The sequence below is a fragment of the Eriocheir sinensis genome, unplaced genomic scaffold (assembly GCF_024679095.1).
Source record: "Eriocheir sinensis breed Jianghai 21 unplaced genomic scaffold, ASM2467909v1 Scaffold47, whole genome shotgun sequence".
Classification (NCBI taxonomy): Eukaryota; Metazoa; Arthropoda; class Malacostraca; order Decapoda; family Varunidae; genus Eriocheir; species Eriocheir sinensis.
This window is the reverse complement of record NW_026111798.1, coordinates 269,823-296,064: the sequence shown is the minus strand read 5'-3', so window position 1 is coordinate 296,064 and position 26,242 is coordinate 269,823. Positions and strand designations below refer to the sequence as shown.

The following is a 26,242-nucleotide window of genomic DNA, read 5'->3' as shown; positions in this document are numbered from 1 at the left end:
CCCTTTTCCTTGACCTTCTCCTATTCCTACTTTCAGTGTCCTTGTTTCTCATTAAATTCAGCTTCCTCCTTTCTTCTTTTAATTAGGTTTTTCCTTTATTTTTGTCCTCAGTTCATTTTTCTCCTTTTGCGACTTTTTTTTTCTTCTTTGTTTTCCGTTTTTTGTTCTCCCTTCTTTCCTTCATTTTTTACCTCCTTTTTTTCCTCTTCGTTTTTATCTTCTTTGTATTCCGTCTTTCTTCTTTCCCTTTCTTCCTTCAGTTTTCTTTCTTCCTTTTATTTTGTCCCCTTCCATTTTTGTCCTCGGTGACCTTTTTAAACTGTTTTCCTCTTTTCTCCTTTCTATCGTCATTCTTCGTATTCCCTTTTCGTTGGCTTCTTTTTATCCCTGCCTTCAGTGTTGTTGGCTCTATTATTTTCAGTTCTCTTCTTTGTTTTATTTCTTTAGATTTCTCTTATTTTTATCATTCATTCTTTATTATGCTGTTCCCTCTGCCTCCAGTATTCTCCTTTATTGCTTCCGCGTTTTTCTCTTCAATCTTCCTTCGTTTTGTTTTTCTTATTCTTTTCTCTCATTCGTCTTCCCAGCTTTCCTTTGCTCCTTCATTCCAGTTGTTGCCGTTCCAGTTTTTATCTCCTCTTTAACCTTCCATCAGTTTTCCTTCCTTTCCTTCTCTTTTCTTTCATATCTTCCTTCATTTTCATTCCATCTGTTGCCGTCTCATTTTCTGCCTCCTGTTTTTTAACCCTCTCAGCCAGCACATCAATCAATCAAGCAAGCAAAGCAATTTCCTTTATCTGCCTTCTTGCTCTGTTTTTGCCTCCCTCCTATCCTTCCTTCCTTCGTTCCTTCGTTCGTTCATTCTATCCTGCTTATCTTTTTGTCACCCTTCTCCTTTTTTCAGTATTTTCCATTTCTTTGTTTCGTGCATAATTTGACCTCTTCCTACTATATATTTATTTTCCTGTACTCTCTCTTCCTTCTCTTCCTTCATCTTATCCTGCTCTTATTTCATACCCTATTCATTTCTTTCATTTCTTCCTATATTTCTCAATTCCGTGCATCATTTTCCCTCTTCCTACTGTTTTTTCTTTCTGATCCTTTATCCTCTCTTCCTTTCCCCTCTTCCTTCATCCTATTCTGCTCTTCTTTTTTCACTCTTCTCTTACTTTTTACTTACTTACTTTTGCATCCTCTTCATCTTCCTACTCTTTTACTTTTTTTCTTATACTTCCTCTTCCTTCCTCTCTTCCTTTCTCCTTCTTTCATTTCTTCATCACAGCTGCCACCGCCTCCTTCTCCTCTTGCTGCTCCTCCTCCTCCTCCTCTGCTTCTCCCGGCGTTCTTCTTTTATTCGTTTTCCAATATTACCCCATTGCTTCTTATTCCCGTCATTTATCATCCCCGCCGCGCTCTTCCCTTCCTCTCTTCCTCCTTGGCGTGTTTGTTTTCCCCGCGGCACTGGCGTCTTGTTATTCCCTTACTCAATTATTTGCCTCCGCTCAGTCACCGCCCTCCTCCTCTCGCTTCCGCAAATATTAACCTATTGTTCTTGTTACCCTCTTCCTGCTCCTCCTTTTCTTTCTTGCTGCGTCTCCTTCTTCCTGCTGCTCCTCCTTCCTCCTCTTCATTCGCCCTCCTTTATCTGCATATCCTCTAATTGTCTCGTCTCTCTTTTTTTCTCTCTGTCACTCGAATCCAAACTCGTATTATTCATCTTTTTATTATCGTCTTCCTCTTCTTCCTCCTCGTCCTCCTCCTCCTCCAGCTCTCAATTCCACTCTTCCTTCATTAATTCTTCCCTCGCTTCCTCCTTCGCCTCTGTTGTCTTCTTCTTTTTCTCCCTCCTCCTCCTCCTTCTCCTCCTCTTTCTTTATTATTCCGCGAAGAGGGGAAGGATGGAGCGATGTCAAGTTTGGTCAGTTTGTTATTTTTATCTTTATCATTAACTGAGAAAGGGGAAGAGGGAGAACGGGAAGAGGGAGAACGGGAAGAGGGAGAACGGGAAGAGGGAGAACGGGAAGAGGGAGAACGGGAAGGACGAGAACGGGAAGAAACAAGACCAAGGACAGAAATAACAAGCTTCATAATAAAAAGGAGAAGAACAAGAACAAGAATTAGGGGATGAAGAAAACCAAGAAAAATAAAATGAACAAGAAAACTAAGAAAATACAAAATGAAAATAAAAGATGATGGAAAAAAATGAGAAAGGATGAAGAAAGAACAAAATCAAGAACAAGAAAACACAAGAAAAAAAATAAATTAGGAAATGAAGAAAAATAAATAAATAGAAAAACAAGAAACTAGAAAAAAATATTCAAAAATAAAAGTGAGAGGAAAAGAAGAAAAAAAATTAAATAAGAAAAAAAATAAAGAAAAAGAATAATCCTGAAAAAAGAAGAATAAAAGGAAGACTAAGAAAACACAACGAAAAAGAATGGCGCTCCCCTCTCCTTGGCCTCGCCCACGTGAAGGAGCCCAGCGTCGAGGCCCACAATGAGGGTTTTTAATGCTCTCCCTAAAGGTCGAGGTGTCGGGGAGTGTTGTGTTTATCGCCTGCTCTAGCTGTGTTTATGTCGCCGGCTTTTTTTTCCCATTTATTTCGCGGTTTTGCTCTTTTCGTAATGTCGGGTTTTTGTTTATTGTCTCCTTGAAAATGTGTGGTGGTTTGTCGTAGTGGAATATTCTATCGTTTTTTTTATTTTATTTTTTATTTCATGGTTGAATTCGTAATGTTGGGTTGTTGATTTCTCTCTCTAAGATTTGTGTGGTGGCCTGATTGATATGGTTGTGGTATATTATTTTTTGTTGTTGTGGTATTGTATTATTCATTTAACATTTAATATCTTGCTCTTCTTGTCGACCTAATATCTACTTGTTGCTGGTTGCCGATTTCTCCATTAAGAAGTGTGGGATTGCCTGGTTGGTGTAGTTAGCTTTATAATTTTCTTTGTTTCTTGTGGTACTATATTGTCCTTTATATTTTGCTCTTCTTGGTCTAATATTCACACTTTCTTAGTTGCTGATTTCTCCTTAAAGATGCTTGGGGTCTAGTCGCTGTGGTGGATCTGTGGAGGAATCGATGTTATGCTTTTATTTTCTTGCGGTTTTGTATCGTTCTTTTCTTATCTTGCTTTTCTTGTTGGCCTGATATATACTCGTTGCTGGTTGCTGATTTCTCCTTCATGATGTGTGTGGTGGTGTGGTTGATGTGGAATAGTTGTGGAATAATCGGTTATGCTTTTTTTTTCTTTTGCGGTTTTGTTTTCTATTTTATTTTGCATTTCTTGTTGGCTTAATCTTTACACGTTGCTAGATGATGATTTCTCCTTCAAGATGTGTGTGGATGTCTGGTTGTTGTGGTGGAGTTGTGAAATACTATCCAGTGTAGTTTTTTCTCGCGATTTTGTGTTTTCTGTTTTATAATTTGCTCTTCTTGTTGGCTTAATCTTTGCACGTTGTTAATCAGCGGTTGGTAGATTAGCACGTCCAAGGAAAAAAACGCAGGATTATACATATTTATTTTACCAGTAGTTGTTGCATTACCGTTGTGTTATAATTTAGTTAAATATATGTGTGGCGATTTGTTTAGTCTGCATTACTGGGTCGGTGGGTCTTCTTAGCACATATGTGAAGCAAGATGAGCAGTGGTGTAGTTTACTTTCACGTTATTTACTTTAGTGTTCTCGTGTTGTTGTATTTCATTGTCAGTGAGGCGATATAAGTCAGTGGCTGAGACTCGGTTACCGTTGTCTGTATGGTATAAAAACACACACACACATCCCTCCAAGCCTCCCCGCGCGCCCTGCTCACCTTTCCTCCTCCCCGCGACCCTGAAGATTGGCGTTTGCTGTTTGTCTAATATTTCTCCCCTTCCATGACTTACCGCCGCCATTATAACTTCGTAAGACACAATTACTCGAGTGTTTTCGCTCCCAAGTTCACCTCATGTATATTTCACCACACGAATTTCCGATTGTTTCGTGAAATTCCAACAGAGGACGCCTGGACGACAAACAGGCTGGCGGGAAAACTGACTGACACGTTTGGAATCACTGCGGTGTCTGAGGTTCTTTTGTTTTCGTTGATGCCTTGTGACCGCTATCGATGTGCGTTTGTTTGTTTGTTTGTTCGTGGTGTGTTGTCTTTCCTTTGACGGACGGTTCAGAGCGACGCGTTGTGAAGGGAACTTGTACTTTTTGGCATTCGTTCCCTCGTGTCCTTTTTGTTGTATATGGAAGAAGTTGCGTAGTTCATGATGTGTCTGCATAACGGTTTGTTACCTTTGACGAACGGTTCAGAGGGGCGTATATACTGTGAAGGCGATTCGTTGACTTTTTAGCCCTCGGCCCCTCATGTCCTTGTTGTAGAACGTGGAACAAGTTAGGTAGTTAATGATTTCTGTCTGATGTCCTGCTTACGTTGTGACGGAGGGTTGAGAGGGACGCTGTGAGGACACTTTTAGTTCCTCTTGGTTGTCAGTCCTTTGCCTCATTGTCTCATAACGCCGTGTAAGTAACGTCCCTCGTGAATCACTTTTTTGACCCTATAAAACTGTGGTGTTAACTTCCCAGTAGCCTGCAGCCACCTCGCGTCCTCGCCTCGGAATGTAATTTTGGGAACGTCATTAGTGATGCTCCTTTCGTACCTTCAGAGCTGTGACGGTAAATATTTATTCCGCCCATTAACTGGTGGTGCCAATAGTGTCCAGTAAAGTGACAATATATAATACACAGTTGGACAGCTAGAACAACGCATTTATGGTGCACTTATTCCTTGGCTGACTCAATGGTTGCATTTTCTTGCCACTCGCTGTCTTTGCGCTCGCGTCTCTCATCACCCAAATACGTTACGATGGGAATAGTTGGAAGGATTTGGCTGCCGTTTTGATCCTTTTCGTTATGGGGAGGCGGGAATGGTCAGTGGAAGGACGTGTTTATTTTCTCGCGGCAACCAGCTGATGATTTTCAGCCGTATGGGTCTAGATTACCGACACGTTTCCTAGCTGTCTATCAATCAGGGTTACCAAATTATCGTATTCAGACACTCAGCACATCGTATTTTCCGGTTTCTGAGTCACAGCTATCGCAAACAAACGTCAATAATTAATGCTTTTAACGATGACTTAAACAGGTATTTCGTTATCTGTGGGTAAGAAAGTTTTGGGCCCTGGAACTGATAAATGCGATGTTTTGAGTGGCAAGTCTGCTATCAATCAACCCTAAACTAAGCAACCTAACCCAAGAGGAACATTGGGAGCAACATAGGCCGAACAAGTCATATACCACCGCACACGATCAATACACCTCGGCCGCGCCACTAACAGGCTGAAACCAATCACCATGGCCCCACAAGAAGACCTACCGGTGCAATTGGCTGCAAATATAAAGAAAAAGTTATTTATGATACTTTTTATACACATACTTTTCTCTCTCTTTTTTTTTTTTTTTTTTTTCTCTTGTTTCCGCAGCATCCGGTTAAATTGGTGATTGAAACAGTTTGTCATCCATTCATCAAGTATTTCCAGTCTCGACCGACAGACAACTTTCTGCGCCAGTAGGTTTGCTCTGATCTGCGTCAGTCAACCAACCTTTTCCATTCCTCATACAACTGCAATATTGTCAAATTTCAATATATCTTGTGGTCGTTATCCGCATGAAGAATCAAACCGCAGTCTGATTTTACGCAATATGTTTCGCAAGTGCAGAGGACTTATCTTTTTTTATATTCGTTTCGAAAAATAATTATGATTGCGAGACTGGGATGGTTACGTAATTCCTCAGACAGCTGCTGGAGCCGCTGTTTAAAGCCTGGATCAATGTCCCTCGCTCAAAAAGAGGCGTTATGTTAATCTTGTAAACACATTGGGGTCTAGAGCGAGTAGATCCACCTCACTAAATAACTTGCATTGTTAGTGATGAACAATAGTGGTGTCAGCAGCAGGTGTGCAGCCCTTTGGTAATTCCGGAAAAAGCGCCGGTGATTTAGTGTGTGGCTTGGAAATGAGATGCAAGGGGATGACGCTAAGCAGTTTACAGGCTGATGAGGATTAAAGCTTACCTCCACTACCTGGGGCGTGCAGGAAAATATATCAAGAAAGCTATCCATGCACACGCCCGCACCCTCCTCATTCTGCGTCGTTACAGAACCTGTCTCCGGCGAAAATGAGAAGAGAAAATAGGGTGCCTGTAATTTTTGGGCCGTATAAGGCAAGCTCTTGCGTGACTATGATGTAGTTTATTCTGCACCTCTTGCTTCAGAATTCGTCTTTGGCGAAAGGGAGGAGAAAAAAATAAGGTTCGTGCTAATTAAGGCTGCACAACACAGAAAGGCTCGTTGGAAGGTAAACTATTCAGTGGATGACTAAAATAAGGCTTATCTCTATATTTTGGCTGCACAAGGGAAACTCACGGGATGCATCGAGTGCGTGACTGACTAAACTGAGACTTGTTTTGCATCACGAGGCAAACCCATCAGAAACTCGCGGAAATCATCACAAAGATACGCGTTGGAAGGCAAGCTAGTGAGTGCTCGGCTAAAACGAGACTTCGGCAAACCTCGCGGCGAACTCCTCTCTAACTCGCGGAAATGATCACCAAAATGCGCCTTGGAATAGAGCCGAGCGTCAGGAGGTAATTAGAGGCTGTTCTGAAGTGAGTGGCGTCTTCCTAATATTACTCGCCGCAAAATATTGGCCACAACTTGCCGGCTACATTATCGGTCTCATAGGAAATCTGTCTCACAAGGAACTCGCCTCCGGGGAAATCGGTGTGGTAGGGAATCGGCACAATATAAAATCCGGGCCCGTGTTCTCCCGCCTCCTCCCATCGACTAGTTGTCACATAGTGTTCTCATGAGCGCACCTGGCCGCCGTCTCGCCGCGTAACACCTGTTTGTCTTGCCTTTGATTTGCTTGCTCTTTCGTGATTATTTGTCTGACTGGGTGTCTTGCACGCTAAATGGCCTACTTGCGGTAAACGTGTCAATAATATATAATTATTCTTATTATCTAAACGCCTTGACATCATCTCGCCGCGTATCACTTGCTGGTGTTTAATGTACTTTGTTGTTTGGTGTGTGTATTTGCATGAGGGAGAGACTGACACGCGGAATATTAGCTTGCCAACGTTCCAGTATGGCTTTCACTTTTTTCTAATTTCCTTGTGCTCACCTTGATCAGCATCTCGAGGAGTACCTACTTCTGTAAGACCTAAAGATCCAAGGCAGAGGCTCTCAAATTTTAAGTGTTAGTTTGTATAACAGGTATCATTGTGAGGTGCTTAATGACATTGTTTACCTGACTGAGAGGGTCACAAACGGAATATTTACTTATTAATGGTTTAAAGGTGTAGGATGGTGGAACCCAGACAACGTAGAATTAGTTCATGTATTCACATCCTTGCGTGACTCTCTGCTCACTGTGCCTCCTGCCTTAGAGCCAACATTTTTGTAGTTATTTTTTTTTTTTTAATTTTCGGGTTTCTACTGTGCATAGAGACGGGAAGCAGCCTCACTTCAAAGGTGTTGATGATCTCTTTACCTGAGTGAAGGGTGTGCATGCGTGATATCTACTTCGGGTCAATGCTTTTGCGGTTTCTTTTCATCTCTCTCTCGTGATTTCGCTACGCATCCAAAAAAAAGATAGGAGATTAAGGTGTTGAGTTGTTTGCTTGAAAGAAAGACTCACGAGAACTATGGATTTGAAGTAAGCGTTATTATATTATTCTGATCGCCGTTTCTCGTGTCTCCGCCGCGTATGCAAAAGAGCAAATGCTTTACTTCTAAGGTGTTGGTGATGTTTGCTTGACTGGAAGGCTTACCCGAGAAGTATGCGTTAAGAGTTTTTAATTCTCGTTTTGTTATGTTTTCCCAGTCTTCCCCGCGCATCAAAACACGCCAAAGCTGCACTTCTAACCTTTTCCAGACATTCTTTTTTCGATTTACCCGAAGTTGGCCAAGTCTCCAGAGCCATTTTGTATTCCGGGTTCTCCTCGTCAGGCTTTGAGTTTCCTGTTGCCGAAATGACGTTCAACTTTAATCACGGAGCGTTAATGATATGCAAAGTGGTGAGCCTTTTTCATGCCGCCGGACTAACATTGAAAGCCTTGCATTTTTGCTGTGCAGATTCGCGTTCAATCGCCGTACTCGCTCACTCGCTGCTGGATTAAGATATTTTTATCTCCCCCGACACGACACACGAGCAAGGTTATAAGCTCGGGGTGAGGAAAAAATTTGAGTGAGGTTATGATTTATTTGTATTTTTCGGTGTTTCAGTGGTAGTAGTAGTAACAGTGGTGGTGCTGATGGTGGTGGTAGTAGTAGTAGTAGTAATAGTAGTAATGTGATAGTAGTAGTAGTAGTAGTAGTGGTAGTGGTAATAATAATAATAATAATAATAATATCTATGTAATATTCATGGCAAGAGCAAAATTATGTCGAGAGTGAAATTAATGTTGATTGAACTAATAAAAAAAATACTGTCAATAATTCACAAGGGTTCGTGATTACTTTGGGTCGTGTCTTCAGTTTCTGCTCCGTTTCCTCCTCTCCCTCCCCCTCCTCCTCCTCTGTGCGTAATGTTATCTTTGCATAACTCACTGGGGAGTCCTTACATGAAATACACAGCGCAGTTCTGGTTCTGCAATAGTAAGATGGACGTAGAGAGAGATCCTTTAGAGTTTAGACTTTAGAGAGCACAGCGAAGCGCCACGAAAACGATACCATCACTGAAGGCACAGCAGTATAAAAAGATAACACTAACAACTCAACCTCTGTATGCCGAAAAGAGACGATCACCGGAGATGAACACAATAACTAGATATAATTGTCTTCCAGAACAAGAGGGGTGATGCATGACAACATTAGCGGGAGTTATCTTGAATCCATCCATCCACCACCGGAACAAAACTCCCGCATGCGTAGCTAGTGGGAAAACGATCTTATTGAAAAACTTGCATTAACCTTTACACTGTAGCGACAGAAGCCTAATGAGGAGGTCAATGCGTTGATCTGTGGTGCGGGTCACGAAGTGCTTCACAAATAGTTTATATTATCAAAGACAGCCTCGTCATTAGCCAAGAAGCTTTCTGTTTCCTGTTCCTCCATATTTTCTTAAGCTCTCCTCCTTCCTTTTCTCTTTTTTCTCATCCAGCTTTCTTTACTCTCCTTCCTCCCGCCCATTCCAGTAAATCACCGCGAAAGTGAAAAAAGACTTGCAAGGTGATGCTCTTCACCTCTCCCAACCCTGTCCTTTCTTTCGTCTCTCTCCTCGTCCTCTTCGCCTTCCACCGTTGTCCTCTGTCCTCCCCTCCATCTCTCCTTTAGTCTTGCTCTTTACCTCTGCCCCTCGTCCTTCCCTCTGCCTTTCCCACCCGTCCTCTCAAGCGCCGTTCCCTTTTGTCGTTTCCTTTGCTCCTCTCTCTCCGTTTTCCCTCCTTTCTGCGAGATGCGCGCGCGAGCTTCCGTTAAGACGATGTATGAAGACTTGTCCAAAGAAAGTCACAAAAAACAGCCTCACCCATTCACTTGGCGAGGATAGACGCGGGAGGAATAGGGGGGGGGGGGTGGATCCTCCCTTACTTCGGCACCCCACACGGCCCCTTCCCCTCCGCTCCTCAAGTATGCAGAAGGCAAACTTAGGGAGGCGAGCAAAGAGGTTTTGTTGGAGGAGAGGAATATGTTATTTTGACGCTCGCGGAGGGGGTAATAGTGATAAGTTTGGCGCAGCGTGATACTCCGTTCCCGCACGAGGCTGACGAAGCGTGTCACGGAGAGGCAAAGTTGAGGTATTACGTAGGCACAATATTCTGGCGAGCGTTTCCGTTGAACTCATCCCGTATCCGTGCCCTTCACTTAGGTTTGCTGTAGCCCTTGACCTAAATAACCAAGCAAATTCATATCACAGGCTATCATAATATATCGTCTTTAGGTTCGTTTGTTTTGTTTAGTGTATCCCCTTTAGGATCGTTTGGTGTGTTTGGTGTGGCCCTTGACCTAAATAATCAAGCAAATTCATATGAAAGGCTACCACAGTACATCGTCGTTAGGTTATGGCTAGACTGATCCAAGCCTCCACAAAACCATTCTCACACAACACGCTGATCCCCAATAATGCGGTGTGATTGTACTCGGCATATTGGCTGTGCTTGTTGCTGACCCCGCTTAGGTTCTGTCTCCCGTGTACTCGTGCCTTTGTCAACACACCACAACGGCGCCCTCCCAACAGTGTTTCCATTTGTGCGATATCAGAGCGTCATTACTCTTGGGGTTGCCGCCGCGTCACATCCAGTCACACACACGCGCACCCGTATTAATCTTGATCAGCCGTCGTGTTGTGCCGAAAGCTTGATCCTTTACAAAGAGAGAAGGTTCGCGGCATGATTTGAATTCTATTTCCAGTAACCTCATGATGGAAGTCTATAAAGAATGGGAAGTCAGGGGCCAGAGGAGGATGGACGGATATTTCTACATTTGAGTCCACTGACCTTGGCTTCGATTGCTGTGTACCATTAACCGCGGAACATCACGGGGTAGCATGGACCTCGAGTGTCTATTACATAAACCAGTTCACGCATCAGAGCACGCTGATTTGTGAGGTACGATAGGATACGGCCACGTCGCTGAGGCTCCGACGACGCTGAATACTTGATTTGAATGATAATGATAATGACGATGAGGATGATGAAAAGGTAGTAGTAGTAGTAGTAGTAGTAAGTGGTGGTGGTTAACGAGGAGAAAGAGAAAGGAGTGGTCTGTGTCTAGTGAAAGGAAGGCAAAGAAAGGGAAGAAAGAAGACTGAAGGAAGTTCTCGAGCACACACCATTTGTCATGCAGCGCTCCTGAAATAAATGATGTGGCCGGATTCTGTGACTGTCGTATACAAGACCGTCAGACTGGAGAACAACTGCATGCCGCAAAGCAACGAACATATATCAGTTGTCTTGATTTACGTTCATAAGACATCTATCTAATCTGAAGAAAAATATATATAAATTAGGCGTGATGTTGAGAGCCGACTGCGCATCCTTAGACACCTTCCCTGTCAAAATAAAGTTGTGGATCTGATAACAGAGTAGCAATAAATTCAGAAATCGTCCTTGCAATTCGGTCACCCAATAACAAATGGAGGATACTGAACTCGGTACGGACAAGATATGCATTTCAAAATCAAGAAGAAACTTATGTTGAAGCAATTCCGAGCTATTTTCAAAGGTTAATGATACGCTGAAATAAACATCTCTGATCCCGAGCTTCGCGTCGCCGCTCTGAATAAAACACGAGCCGGGCAGGACAAGTCTCTCCGCCGAGGCAAGTTATGAGACGAAAAACTTTATACATTTATATTGTATTTTTTGTCAAACTTTCTTGGACGCTGACCATTTCTGAGTACTCCTCCGAGTGAAGTTAAGATATTACAATTTTTTCATAACCTGATATGGTGAAAAGTAACCTTCTTCGTAACTGTCTAGAAGATGTTCCCGTAGTGATTTATTATATATGGAAATTGGAGACATATTTGTATTTTAATTCCTTTTTCACTAGTCTATTATTATGAAAAGTCAGTACAGATTGTCACTTCACAGTTTAATTCTAATTTAATTCCTATTGCACTTATCTGGATTGCCGACACGTTTGGCAAGTTCAGTGGTGTTGCAGTGTCGCCAATAGGATTAGAGGTTAAAAATTGTGTTCATGTAATTATAAACTGACGCACGAGGCTTGTTGAAGAGATACTATGAGATCATGAGCGGCAGGGATGTGAGGCGCGACGCTCCGTATTAACACACACACACACACACACACACACACTATAGGCGGAATATTAGTGGTTATAGTCTTATCAATGACCAATCTCTCTCTCTCTCTCTCTCTCTCTCTCTCTCTCTCTCTCTCTCTCTCTCTCTCTCTCTCTCTCTCTCTCTCTCTCTCGCACGTGGGTGGTGGTGACGTGGCGTTGGGTTAGTTAATGGTGTCACTGATATTTTGATTGGCAATTCGGCTCTCCATTAGGGTTAAAACGAGCCAATCAGGATTAATAGGCGCGCCTCTCCGCAGCACCGGCGGGCGGAGTGGCCGCAGCTGCCTGGCGGGGAGTTTTAATGCCGCGGCGCCGCTGGGAATCCCCCGCCGAGCAGCGCGGGATGAAGGCAAGGCGTGAGAAATAACTTGGTCGATCAGAACCATTATCTCTATTGTGGGACACTTTTTATTAAACTTTTATTTTCATTTACCACAACCTCCCCCGTGTTCTATAGGTGCGTGTCATCAGAAGTCATCCTCTCACCCAGCTTCCCCCACTCTCGAAGCTTCAGATACGAGGTTCTTTTACGGAGTTCATTTACTGAGATCTACTCTTTCTTAGCCTCAGGAGTAAGGGAAAAGTGTCGTGTGTCTGATGAAAGAATAACGTACATATCATATTTAAAGTTTCATGTAGGCAAGTGTCTCATTGTTTTATCTCAATTTGCGTGGAATTTGAAATACAATAGTTGCTTTTTCCACCTTCATCGTCCTTTCATGAAGTATCGTCCAAATTAAATTAAATCAGGATTTCTAAATAAATATATTTTCGCAATGATTACACGCCTGCACACCGGTGTCCACTCCGTCAGTCTCGCTTTTGACGTAATTTAATCCCAACATAGTATTTTCCATTTAACACCGGGCGTAACAGTGACGCAAAGTGGATAAATGTTAGGATTGAATTTTACGCCAAAAACGAGGCTGACAAGTGTTCAATATTTATTTTCATTTAGGTCAGCGTGCAGCGTAAACTAAATATTTAGGAATCACGTTGCCGCGCTGTGTGACGCGGAAGGCACGACAAAGGACTACAACTCCCACTCCAGCTTGCAGCGTTCAGATTGGTACTGTAGAGCAACACCGTCCCAGCACCGCGGCCGCTGTTCACTAGTGTACCACAGGATCGATAGACCTATCAAACGAGGCACAGGAGGGGCATCAGATTATTCTTTGAAGTTTCAGTCGTGTCTTACAATGAGGCAGACAGAGTGTAGAGATTTAGCAGTAGGAAAAAAAAGAGCGAAAAATAGTTGAGGACATTGAAGGCTAGAAAAAAATAATAATGATAAAATAAAGTAAAAGACACCTGGTGGATGAACGTCCACAGTACGGTCAATCACCAGGAGAACTATGTGGATCGAGGTACGGGAGCTCGTACTCAAGGTATAGAAAGATGTGGCTCGACCGAAGACCAAAATTATGAAAACCATGCGCGAGACACCTACTGCAGGCGAGTACTCCGTCATGATGCTGATTACCTTTTTGTGGCATTTCTCCGTGATATAAGGAATGCCTTTCGATGAGTGGCTGTGAATTTCCTCATTTTTACTTTTTAATTTGACGAATAAATTGTTTTAAACTACTCTACTTGAACTGTTCGGGTGTTTTTACTCCAATCACGTTTTAATTTGACGAATAAATTAGTTTTAAACTACTCGAAGGTAGATAACATACCAAAACAGAAAACACATGGTAGATAACATACCAAAACAGCACCGAATATTGAAGGAGGCTTGGGAAGAAAAGAGAATTATGGCTATATATTAAGGAGATTGCGAATAAATACAAGACAAATATCACATACATATAGAAAACAAACCTGTACACACATTATCATCATTGCCTACGATGCTGGGTTCTCTTCATCCGCTAGTTTTTATGTTCTCAGTTTGGTTACTTGGCTCAAGGGGGTTGAGGGTGACTTTATTCTTCGGTCATACTGTAGTAAACATAGTTTGGTATTGTCGATCATATTGAGCCAATGCAATTCAGTATAAACATTGTGGACCTTTTAATTAAAAAGGATGTGGATTCAGAGGTGATGCCAGGTGACCAGTGAACTACTACTAACAATGAACATACTCCAGGGGGCGTTACATCACTCACCACCTCCACCTCTGATGGGCCCCCTGAGCAAGCCTCCATGCAGCTACTCTAGCCATCTCACCGTGGGCTAGACCAATCCGTCGAGTGACTGCCTGGTGACGAACTACATTACCAAGGTATGTGAAACTTTTGGTGACCTTGATGTCCTCACCACACGCTTGACCAGACTGAACTGTGTCAGCCAATATGCCTCCAAATGACTGGACTTTGTTTTTTGGCCCAGGAGACATTCACATCCAGTGGCTTCACTGCCCATCAGTTCCACAAAAAGTACAGCATCATCAGCAAAAACAAGGTCACTGACCTTGATGTTGCCAACTGATTTGCCACCGATTTGCCACATGTCGGTTTATACATACAGTTGTGGCACTCTGCTTTGTTTCTGCTGAAGCCAGATGCTTATAGAGCATAAGTGGTGTTCCATTTATAAATTTTGCACTTCAATATTGTAGGTTCTCTACAAACACAGTATGAGTATGTGCCATAATGGGTTGATTAAAAGTGTTTCCAGCTACAACATGTGTCAGAGGGACACCTTTCCTTCATGTCCTCAGCGGGGACGGGTGTCAGGTAAAGTGCCGCAGAAATGAGCTCTGGTCCAGTAACCTTGTCGCTCATTGGTGGCTCATTTGGTTTGTTGCCCTCACTTTTCTACTTAGAAGGCGCCAGCACTCAGGGGTATTATTTGAGATTTTTCACTGCTTTATTGCAGGCCTAGTATCTCATTCCTTCCTGTTTTTACTGTGACTTCACTGCTGTCTTTCTCTACTCATACCATTACAGTCTCGTTTTAATATTTGCTTATTTTATATATCTTTCAGCGTCAAGTAAAACTTGTTGAAAATTATCACCTCGGTTTTCTCGGAGCCTGCAAAAATATCTGGTATGTTTCATTGTTCATCAACTTATAGTCTATAAGGCCTAAGCATGCGTTGCCATATTAATTAATGGTGACTGGACTAAGTCTTTAAAACTCTCCATGTGTTTGCAATTTTCTAAGAAAATGCTTGAATTTTTATATAATTCCGAAAAACTGTATATATATATATACCTGGCAAATTTGTTCCATTTAAATTGTCAAACCAGTAGTGCCTATGTTATATACAAACTTTGCTTAAACACCTGCAACGAAAATGGGTAGGACCCCATTATGGGTTCGTAAATACCTAAAACAGCCTCCGGAGGAATTATTTTGAGTTTCTCGTGTTAAAAGATGCACAACAGTGTGCTCCTTAGCTTTATTTACAAGACACACATGATCACAGTTCACATCTTATTTGATTTTGTTCAAAGTTCGTAATGCCCAGTGTCAGCTAATATCTTCCCTTCTCCCCAACAGGTAGCTTCTGACCATGAGCCTCTTCTCCTGTAACACCCTCCAGGCCTGTACAGATGTGGCTTGTTAGGCCTGGCAGCATCCTCCCTGAACCACACCTCGAAGGAGCAAGGACACCAAGTTGAATATTCCTACTCCCTTGGTGGTACCTTAGGAAAATATTAAAAAATTAGTGTTGCAAGTTCTCTGTAATATAAAGGGTTCAGAAAGCTGCATAATAAACACATTCCTGGGACACTCTTCTTGTTTCATTTAAGAAAAAATGCTCCCAGTTTTTCACCGGAGCCTCTTTCAGGTATTTTGGACTTAGCACAGTTTTTTCAGCCCAAAATAAGCCCTTTTATGCACAATTTTTGGGGTTTTCTTCCTATCTTGTGATATAAAACAGCTAGAAGACTATTTTATCAATTAAAAAAGCAAGGCCAAACATATTTCCTACGAATTTATTCTGATAATAATGCTTCATTACACTAAGAGAACATCATTATTGGCATCACAACAGTCATGATATTTTCTAGCACCCCATTTTTTAATAACATGCATTGTAATTTTGATGCAATAAATGGGCACCATCAACTTCAGATATTTTGTTTACTTCTAATATGCCACAGAGCTCTTCAGCCTCTGTTGACAGCTGTTGTTTGGAGGGGGAGAAATCAGATATGAAAATGAAATAATGTGTTGCAGAGGCTTTGTCAAGGTGTCAATGTCTACAAGTGGGGGATATCATTTTAAAGAGGTTGAAGAGCACCGCCGTAGACTACTCCGCCTCATTCCAACAAGCATACATAAACTCACATGACTCGGTTTCCTCCTTGCTGGCCAGTCACCACCATGCAGCTGATCATCAACTAAGCTCTATCTTCTGCTGCCTTCTTTCCAGCTTAGCTCCCCACCGTTCCTGTAGCAAAAGGACATGAAAATCTTGAGTTTAGTGGGTACTGTGGAACCTCCTCAGCCTCCCCAACATCAAAGCAGTAAAAGATTGACATGCCTCAGCTACCCACCAACATGCTGAATTTTCAACAAAATTAATGTCTCAAGGCACCAAAAGTAAGAAAAATAAATAAGATTAACAATCATTGCCATTATAATAATAAAAATTGAATACATCACCTAATCACCCAGCTTTGAGGATATGAAGCCCAGCTGAGGCGCAAGAAATGCTTCCCAATATAAAAACTGTTGGACACGAGTTACAGACCAAAGATTGTCTGTCAACTATCAATGGGTGCTGCTTGCATAGAGAGCTCAAGTTATGAGCCTTTGAGACGGGGATACAAGAGAGAGAGGTGTTGGATGCACGACTTTCATCTATATTGCTTTTGATAGAAGGAATATCTCTTTATAGAGTAATGTTTTCACCATTCAAGTATATATTACTTACATGTCAGTTGAATCAATCAATCAATCAATCACTCGCTCACTCACTCACTCACTCACTCACTCACTCACTCACTCACTCACTCACTCACTCACTCTCTCTCTCTCTCTCCCATAACAGCACTCACTCACGCACTCGCTCGCTCTCACAATACTATTTAGCCTGATTTTGAAACGTCATTATCGCTAGTAATCCCACTTTTCCACCCGCACTAAAACGGAATATCGCATTAGCTACGAATCCCGGAAATGAGGCGCCGGGCTGCGTGTTTCTCTTATGCAAGCTTTTAATAATGAAACTCGTGAACATTTAAGTCTCTTTAAACATAAAAAAAAAACCGCCTGATATATTTTACTCTCCTACTTATATGAATGTGGATGACTGTAATTACTAAGAGGCTTCCATACACTGTCAAATTTGAATATATAAAAAGTATGTCAGTTCAAGGGATTTTTATAGCTCAGTGTGTCAAGTTCAAATATGTATGGTAATTTTTGTTTGTTTGTTTGTTTGCTCGTTTGTTTGGTCGCGAATTAGAATGCAATATGCGGCGGCTCCGTATCTCATTAGGAAGGTTTGCAGCTGATATGATAGTCTTTTAATTATGAGTAATGCATTTAGCGATGATAATGCCGTTTCCAAATTCAGGTTTAATTATTATCATCGCCGTGTGTGTGTGTGTGGGAGGGAGGGAGGGGGAAAGAGGGAGAGGAGGAGGAGCGTGTGGTAATATTCTTCATGCACAAAAATACACCAGAATACGTCTCTTCTCTTCCTTCCTCTATCGCTTGTTTTTCTTTCTTGTTCTTCCTTTCTCATTTTCTCCTCGTTATTTCTTTCTCTTTTTTGGTTTTTTCTCTTTTATTCTTTTTTTTTGCTTTTTCTCATTCTGTCTATCCTTTTTTTTCTTTCCCTGTTTCCCTTTCTTTCCCTTTCTTTCCCTTTCTTTCCCTTTCTTCTCTCTCTCTCTCTCTCTCTCTCTCTCTCTCTCTCTCTCTCTCTCTCTCTCTCTCTCTCTCTCTCTCTCTCTCTCTCTCTCTCTCTCTCTCTCTCTCTCTCTCTCTCTCTCTCTCTCTCTCTCTCTCTCTCTCTCTCTCTCTCTCTCTCTCATGTACACTGCATTACGTACTTTGTTCCCTCATTTCTACCAGACCCCCTCCCTGCTGCCCCCTCCCCCTCACCCATGCTTTTTAAGGGCTAAAGGGCTGCTCCCTGGCCACTCCTCCCACGCCCTAATGATGCCACGAACGCTTTAATTCGCGTCCTGTTTTGTGCAATCAGCTGTAACAACCACAACAATACGTCCCCTGAAACCCCATACACGCACGGCCCTCCAATCACCGCGGTCTGCTCGGATTAACGGGACCGATAAACCTGCCTCCAGCGCATCCACTGACCACCAATTAAATACTTTGTCCGGGGCAATCATCAATCATGTGGCTGTGGGTGGAGGCTGCGGCGGGATTCATCGACCAGCTATAGGTATTATTGTATATCAAAGGTTAGTAAACAAGGAGGTTATTAATGCCTATCTGAATAGACTGTGTGTGTGTGTGTGTGTGTGTTTTTAATCCTTCTACGACAACTTCTACTTCTGGACAATGATAGGTGAGTCCGGATGATCACCAGGTGTTAATGCTCTTCCGCAAGTGTTGTTGGTGCATATTCGGGTTTGTATTCCAGAAACACAAACAGGACATCAAGAAAGGACGTGTTTCGAGTATTCGTAATAAGAAAAATACAACACAGAATAAACACTACAGGCGGGTTAACGACTCAGTGTTCTATTACATTATTATTATTATTATTATTATTATTATTATTATTATTATTATTATTATTATTATTATTATTATTATTATTATTATTATTATTATTATTATTATTATTATTATTATTATTATTATTGTTACTGTTATTATTATTATTATTATTATCAGAACTATGAGGGAGCCCCAAAGAAGAGTCAAAGTGTCTATAATCCTAAACGTGATTGGGGCTCTAAGGAGGGCCAAGAATAGCTATGGAAATGAGATAGGGTGTTTTAGAAGAAAAGAATTAACCATACTTTTGAATAAATTAAATCCGGAAAAAAATGTAATGGATGATGGTTGTCTTTGTTTTAAAACCTCAATTTCCCCACTGTTCAATAAGACAGTTCTCCACAAAACTCCACCCTTTCCGATACCACTGAGCAGTCAACCTTTTTCCCTTTCTTCATTTTCTATCTGGGAGTCATTAGGATCGGAACTGGACTATTTGTACTTATTGTTAAAGCCGCTCATTCCAATTCAGATGTTTTTACTATTTTCTTATAGGACTCAAGACGTCAGTTAAAAAAAGGGCCTTGTGCCTCGAAGTATGAAGTACGCATCCCATATGTGGCATGAGGGGGTGGCCTCCACTTTTCATATAATTATTTAATGTCCTAAGCTATTTGTCTTACCACCCAACTTTGTTCACCTGTCCTCAGCCACTCACAGGCCGCCGCAGTGTTTCCTCTCTTCATGTGATCTACCTCCGTTTTAATAATTAATTTCCTTATTTGTCAACCACGACATCCCGCCTCTCGCCTCCCGCTACTAAACTTTCAACGCTCTCATCCCAGCGCTGACTACTTCATAAATAACGGAAAAGTTTACCAGTACTTTTAGCCCCCATCCCTTTTACCGACAAACTTTGGAATAGTCCACCTAACATTATATTTTTTCGCTTTTCTACAAAGTGACTTTTTAAAGAGACAACTCTGGAACTAAATTATGAATGAAGTTTTACTCTTTGAAACTTGGGCCACTTTTGAAGAGGAACTTGTAGAAGTCACACCGATTTTCTGTTGCTGTTTTCTCTTCAGTCTTTGGAGGGTTTTCCATGCCTGTGAAAAATAATATCGATTAATGTCAAACATACCGTACCAAGGTAAGAATGGAATCAAATTAGTTAATCAACACTATGAATACTTAATTAATACACTAATTAATAAACAAATTTACTTCAGAAACTGATGCACCTACATTTTTCGACTGGATTTATACTACTACTCGTATTTTGTAGTGTAAGTTGAAACAAAATTCCAGCTCGGTTCACGCTGCGACGCATGGACCAACACCTGGTTATTCCATTAGATCATGCACGACTGACAGAGGGAAGTGTGGATGCATCGGAAGGGCGTAAGGATGGACGCAGTGTGACGGCGAGTTGCTGGATGTTGCAGCGGACACGGGCTCAGCTAATCATCGCCTCTTCAGCGCCGGTGATGCAGAGGCGCGCGGTAAATCCACACACGGGGAAAATATTTACACTCGTGGAAAATTACAAACGACACTTAAGCTGCACATGCGTCATCATAAATCTCGTGTGCACCAACTTGAACAAATGCACGCCATAACAAACGAATTAGGGAGAAAAATATAAATCTCGCAACAAGCCAACACACTGCCTTACCCCTCTCTCCCTCCCTCTCCCACTCCCACTCCCGGAAACAACAGATCTCTTCCTCCTCTCCTCTCCTCCATTCCTCCCTCCCTCTCTTCCTTCCTTTCCTCCTAAGCACTGCCATTCTCGAGACTTTCCCGACCTCGCTGCTTTCTAATGCCGCGTGTAATTATCCTCTAAATCCACAGTGAGAAATTACCTGCGGCGGTAAATTACTCGCCGGATCCTGCCAAGACGAACTGAACGAAACGGAGTGGGGAAAAAGCTCGAGTAAATTACACCCACACAAAGTCGCCCCCCCCCAACCACCACCTCCCACCCACACACACACACACACACATACATACCACACGTGCGGACCCACCCTCTTCGCTCCTCACTATAACACATTTTAAATAAATAGATATAGATAGATAGATACATACATACATATACATAAACAAAGATAGATAAACTGATTGATTGATTGACTGACAGATAGCTGATTAATTGATTGATAGACTGACTAACTTTATTCATTAACTTACAATTACAGAAAAAGTCATATACAGATGCAAAAAACAGACTAGCACACACACACACACACACACACACACACACACACACACACACACACACACACAATTGTGGGGCTGCGGGGCGCCGCCAGATGGGAGCTTTAATAGTGGTGTGCCGCCATATCGTTGGCCCGTTAATTGATTTCCGTATTGGCTGAACTGTCTCTCTCAAGTTCGAGACAGTTTAGTTCCTCTCACGAGTGTTATTGACTGCACTCGCTCGAGCTTGTCAATCCATTAGGCTCGCTGATTTTATTGAGTCGACGTGCTATTGCTTGTGCCGCCCCGCTCCGCCTCTTGTTTGTCCTTGCACCTTAATTTCCCCTTCCTCCTCCTCCTCCTCCTCCTCCTCCTCCTCCTCCTCTCTCTCCCTCCTACAGACTCCTGCCCCGGCGCGATGGATGGCTGCTCTTTCTCTGCTATAACTTTGTTTTTGCACACCGCGCCTGCAAGCTCTGGTGTTTTTGGTCTCCTACGCTTGGAGTCAACCTTTAGCAAGATGATATTTTTGTTCGTATAATTTTGGAGTGTATTTAGGGATATTTTGAACCAGAGATCCTTGCCTGGTTTCATTCCGTCATTCTTCCGGGAGAGGTTCATTTGAGAGATACGTCCTCAAAGTTCATGGCCACATATTCTTAAAGCACAGCCAGTAACATGTTCTCAACTTTACTAAACCACCTCTTCTCAGTTTTCAGTCACATGTCCACTCCCTTCCTCTTCTTCCTTTCCTCCACCATATAAGGCAAATAAAAAGAGCCCCTTCCCCTTCCTTATTCATCCATTTCTCCATTTCCAGGTTCTCACTTCCTATTATCTCTCTCCCTCCTTTCTTCCAAGCACAGAGGAAGAAACGCCACCCAGTCCTCAATATTATATCAACCCCATCCAGAATCTCTCAGTTCATCTTATCATCATCTCCCATTCCCTCCCTCCCTCTCTACCTTCCCAAGTTACTCTCCCTCTTTCCCTCCTTTCCACCCCAGTTTCATCCCTTGCCGCAAGAAACAATCCCTTTGCCCCTTTAATCTCTCCTCCATCTTCAATCTTTCATATCTCTCCTTCTCTTTGCCATTCTACCTCCTCCTCCCTCCATTTTTAAACACTCCCATCCACTACCCTCACCATGAGAAGCAGCTCGCTCTCTCTTCTCGTCTCTCCCTTTTCTCTCCTTCCGCCCTTCATTCCTTTACTTCTCAACATTTCCTCCCACTCATTCCTTCCACACAGAACCTCACCCTTCCTTTCCATACTTACTGACAACCTCCATCTTCAATTTCTCCCATCTCCTCTCCCTCCCACTCTCCTCCCTTCCTTCACTCCTACCCCCCTTGAAGTAACTACCCACACCTATCCCTCCCCATCTCTCCTTCCTTCCTCCACTCCCTCCGTCCCCAAAGAAACTACCCACACGCATCCTTATCAGCGGACGAGCGAAGGAACACTCACGGCTTGCCCAGCGAAATTCCTGACGTGTGGGATCCCCGCTTCCTCCTCCTATTCTCCCTCTCGTCCCCCGCTCCCCGTCACGACCCTCCGCGGCTGTGGCTGCGGATGCCTGTAAAGTACAAATTAATTACCGGTCTGACAATAATGACTCCGCTTTTAGCCAACCAATTAACGCAAGAATTAGGGAGTCTGAACAGCTTGTGGTCCTCCCTTATCCCCCCCTCTCTCTCTCTCTCCCTCCCTCTCTCCCTCTATCCCCCTCCCTTTCAGCCTCACTATCACATCAATATATGTCTTTCATCTCTTTTTCCTTTCCTCATGTACCTCTTTCGTCCCCTTCCCCTCCCCCGCCACATCCATATATATCCCCCTCCCTTTTTCCCCTCAGGCTCATTCCCTCTCCTCTCCACTGTCCCCTTACATCCCCCCCTTCAATTATTTACCCTCCGGCTGACTACTACTTCTAATACCACTTCTATTTCTATCTCGCTCACTATTTCACTCACGTTACTCTCTCCCTACCTGCACCCTCCCTTTTCATCTCCAAATTCCCTTCTCTTCTCCATTATCACAACGACTTTTATCTCTATTTTTCTCTGTTACTTTCCTCCCAATCCAGACCCTTCCATTCCTTCCATCTCCTTCCTACAGCCTCACCGCCACTTCTATCTCCGTCCCTGTCTCTTTTCCCTCCCTCATGTCCAGGCTCCATGCCGGCAGCCGGGTCATGGGCAAGCTGGCTGCGTCCCTCCAATCCAGAGTCCCCGGAAACTAACTTCCCTAGAGGGACGAAATGGAATACTGGGATGGCCATTAAGCACATAAATCCCTGGCTTGGGGGAAAAACGCTTGAGTGTGTAATTGGAAGTCAGGAGGCAAAGGAGGATGGCAGGGAACGGGAAAAGTTTCCCTCTTCAGTGTTGCGGGGCGAGGGGGTCAGGAGGAGGAGGAGGATGAAGGAGGGGGAGGGAGGGGGAGTTAGGGGAGGGTTTCAGGGGAGACTAGTGTGTTCTGGGGGATAAGTGGGTCCACCCGAGTCTTTGGTCTCCTGATAAAGGGGAATTTATGCATTGTTCCGACCATGAGTGTGGGTGAGTGTGTAAGTGTGTGGAGGGAGTGTGTGTGTGTGTGTGTGGGGGGTCGTGTGTGTATATGGGTGGGGGGTTGGGGGGTTGTATGTCGTGTGTGTGTGTGTGCGTGCGTGTGCGTGTGTGTGTGTGTGCGTGTGTGTCGCTTCGCGTCTACATCCACTGGAAAAAGAAGAAGAAAAAATAATAATACTAGCGTGAAGTTAATACTGCATGTGCGTCTTTTAATCCGTTTCTTCGTCTTGCCAATCCCGGAGATGACTTTATGATGGCGCTGGTTGTGTGGTGCTGCTTACGACGCAAAAATACGATCAAGGTCGTATTTGGTTTCTATAAAGGTGATAGTCAACTTTAACGAAACACTGGCATTCTTTTTTTTTTTTTTGCCTTCTTGCGAATTAAACGCTTTCAGGGTTGGAAAAATCATGCAACTCTGGAATTGGTGTTCTTTATCAATGTTTTTTTTTTTCTATTTATTTTATTATTATTATTTTTTTTTTACGTTGTTGCCTATTGCGCCGGTAGGCATCTTCCCGGTGGGGCTGATGGTCGGCCAAAGAGCTTCTTCCAGGTGGGGCCTGATGGTCAGCCCAGCCCGTTCTGGCGCAGGCAGTGTTTATAGTGGCGTCATCTTGCATTGGCTCATGCTGCTCCCCGGAACTCGTTCTTGATTCGCTTGGACGGCTTCCTCTAGAGTCCGGGTTGATGGGTGGTCTTCAGGACAGCATGTGGGTAGTTTTAAGCCACTCGGCGGTGACTGAAAAATCCGAGTGGTAGCGTGTGGATTCGAACCCGTCGTCCATCACGCGGTGAATGTGGGCCAGTGCGCTACCAGTTCGACCACCGCCTACCCTGAAATTATAATATTGCAGCTTTTTATTTACAGTTGCGTGAGGAGAGAAGAATTGAGGTGCCTCCTTTCTTTGTAAAAGAATCCTATCTGACGACCGGATGAAGAACAAAGGCTCGTTTCCACACTTTTACGGAGGCATCAATATATTGCGCCCACTGACGGGAAAGCAACAGCTGGTTAATAATTGTTACCAAGCTATCACCAATGACACTTTGCATAAGCAATCACCTCCTCTGAAAGGTACTCGACCCAGGGAAGTGCGCTTCTCTGAATTGATCCCTAATAGCAAATCCTTGCTAACAGAGGTCACAGAGGTGCCTACAAGGCTATTAGGAAGGAAGCATCGGAGGACCCCAAAAAACTACTCTCTCTTTCACCAACTCCAGATAACTAGAATAGATCATCCTCAATTCTACTTGCGGCTACACAGTAAAACTTATTCGCCTCCAAGAAGCACCTTAAATGTTTTCACAAACGAACGTTCTCCTTCACAAAGGGCAGAGGAGGGAGAAAGACAAATGGTTGGGGCCAGAGATCCCCACGCAGCTCCCCGGCGGGAAGGTCATTCATCCCGCCGCGCCCCTCAAAGGGACGCAGTTCGTGGAGTGGTTATTAGAGGAAGTGAAGGGAGCGGGTCTCGTTACATTGGACAGTGTAGATGACAAGGCGGCGGCTGCTGATGACTTGAGGGATCCAGAGGGCAAGAGAGAATAAATTTAATTAAATTTCACCGATTTATGACATGTACCAGACAGTGGAACATCCCACTGATTCAATATACAAGACCTCATTCTTTAATATCTTTCAAGAAATGTTGTCAGGTGTTATTTAGATATATTCCATTCCTGAGACTCGTATGACAGGCTGAAGATTGCTGCGAGGCGCAAAAAGTTCACGGAGACATCAAATTTGCTATTTGGAAAATCCATGTGGTGATATGTTTTTTGGGGAGCATGTGGGCAGGTTTTGTCCTACATAAAATTGTATAAAACTTTTAAATATTAGAACAGAATACTAAGTCTATTGTTTCTGTATCTACTGCTTTATTACTGCTGATAAAGATTTCATGTTAGGTAGCCTGGTGTAAGAAATTAATAATTTTCATGGCTGAGTGGTAGCGTGTTCAGGAGATCCAGGAGGGACGTCGGTTCGAATCCTAGGCGGTACACAGCTGGGATTTTCAGTTACCGCCGAGTGGCTAAGACTACCCACATGCTGCCTGAAGACCACCTATCAGCGGACTCTAGATAGCCTCTCCAAGGAGGCTCAAAGATGATCTCTGGGGGCAGTATGAGCCAATGAAGGATGACGCCACTATAAAAACTCGCCTGTGCCACAACGGGCTGGGCCGACCATTAGGACCCACCAGCGAAGGAAGCCTCACGGCATAATAGGCTGCGATGTAAAAAAAAAATTGATCACGCGATATCAGCGTCAGACCATTTGAGACTAAATACTACCGCACTTTGGGGCATTTACGCAGCATGGGGAGACAAAACACACGAGGAGCGAGGCGTCCTAAGGCCGCCTGTATAGGGCGCAGGGGAATGACGCGTACAAAGAGTAACAAACGCCTCCATTACACCAACAGGACGAGGCGATTCTCCTCAAAGTCTACGTAGAGAAAGTGCCATATTTCAATTAACATTTTCCTCTCATTCATGCGTGAGAGAGAAGAGAGAGATGGAGGCAGCATCCTCAATCCTTCTCCTTCACATATACATCATCTTATCCCCAGCATCCTCTTCCCCTTCCAACTCCCCAGTAAGTCCCCGCCATTTAATTCACTTCCAGCACCTTATCTAACCATTATTCTTCCGTCCTTTTCCTTAAGAAGCACTATAAACAAGAACAGCTTTTCTTTTTCCCTTAACTCGTGTACTCTCCTCTAAAAGCCACAAACAGCTATTCCTTCAACTTACATCATCTTGACCCATCTATCTCTTCCACCTCTCTCTTTTCCTTCTCTCTTTCTCCGTCCTCTTCAACTCTTCCTGTTTCTTCCTCCATTTATTCTTTTACCTTTTCCTGTGCCTTTCTAACCACACAAAGGCAGATTACCCTCAACACACAGCATCTACGTATTACACTAAAAAGCTCAATTTCACATCATCACACTACGCCATCCTCCTACCTCAATCTACTAATTTTAAGCTAACAATTTTATCACCTAACGATTCACACTAGGCAGCAATACAAAGCAGGAAAGACTATAAGAAGGAGAGTTAACAGAGG

The 26,242-nt window shown here is 43.2% G+C and overlaps 2 long non-coding RNA genes across 11 annotated transcripts in view; one reads left to right on the top strand and one right to left on the bottom strand.

Annotated features, from left to right (window-relative positions):
* LOC126992464 (uncharacterized) overlaps positions 1–15,481 on the top strand; it is a 48,187-nt gene extending 32,706 nt beyond the window's left edge. For 6 of the 8 annotated variants that reach the window (XR_007746571.1, XR_007746570.1, XR_007746568.1 and 3 more), the window contains 4 exons: positions 12,055–12,153; positions 13,890–14,024; positions 14,730–14,791; positions 15,248–15,481. This is a non-coding gene — a long non-coding RNA (uncharacterized LOC126992464). Of the gene's footprint in view, positions 1–12,009; positions 12,154–13,889; positions 14,025–14,729; positions 14,792–15,247 lie in introns of all 8 variants that reach the window. The other 2 variants (XR_007746567.1, XR_007746565.1) reach the window with 2 other exon arrangements.
* Positions 15,133–22,177, bottom strand: LOC126992466 (uncharacterized). Of its 3 annotated transcripts, none has more exons than XR_007746573.1 (4): positions 22,067–22,133; positions 19,404–19,500; positions 16,043–16,145; positions 15,133–15,393 (listed from the first exon to the last, which is right to left on the bottom strand). It is a non-coding gene; the product is annotated as an uncharacterized LOC126992466 (long non-coding RNA). The 3 variants fall into 3 exon arrangements; XR_007746574.1 differs by having other exon boundaries at positions 19,452–19,500; positions 22,067–22,129; XR_007746572.1 differs by lacking the exon at positions 19,404–19,500 and having other exon boundaries at positions 22,067–22,177.
* Positions 22,178–26,242: the final 4,065 nt, after the last annotated feature.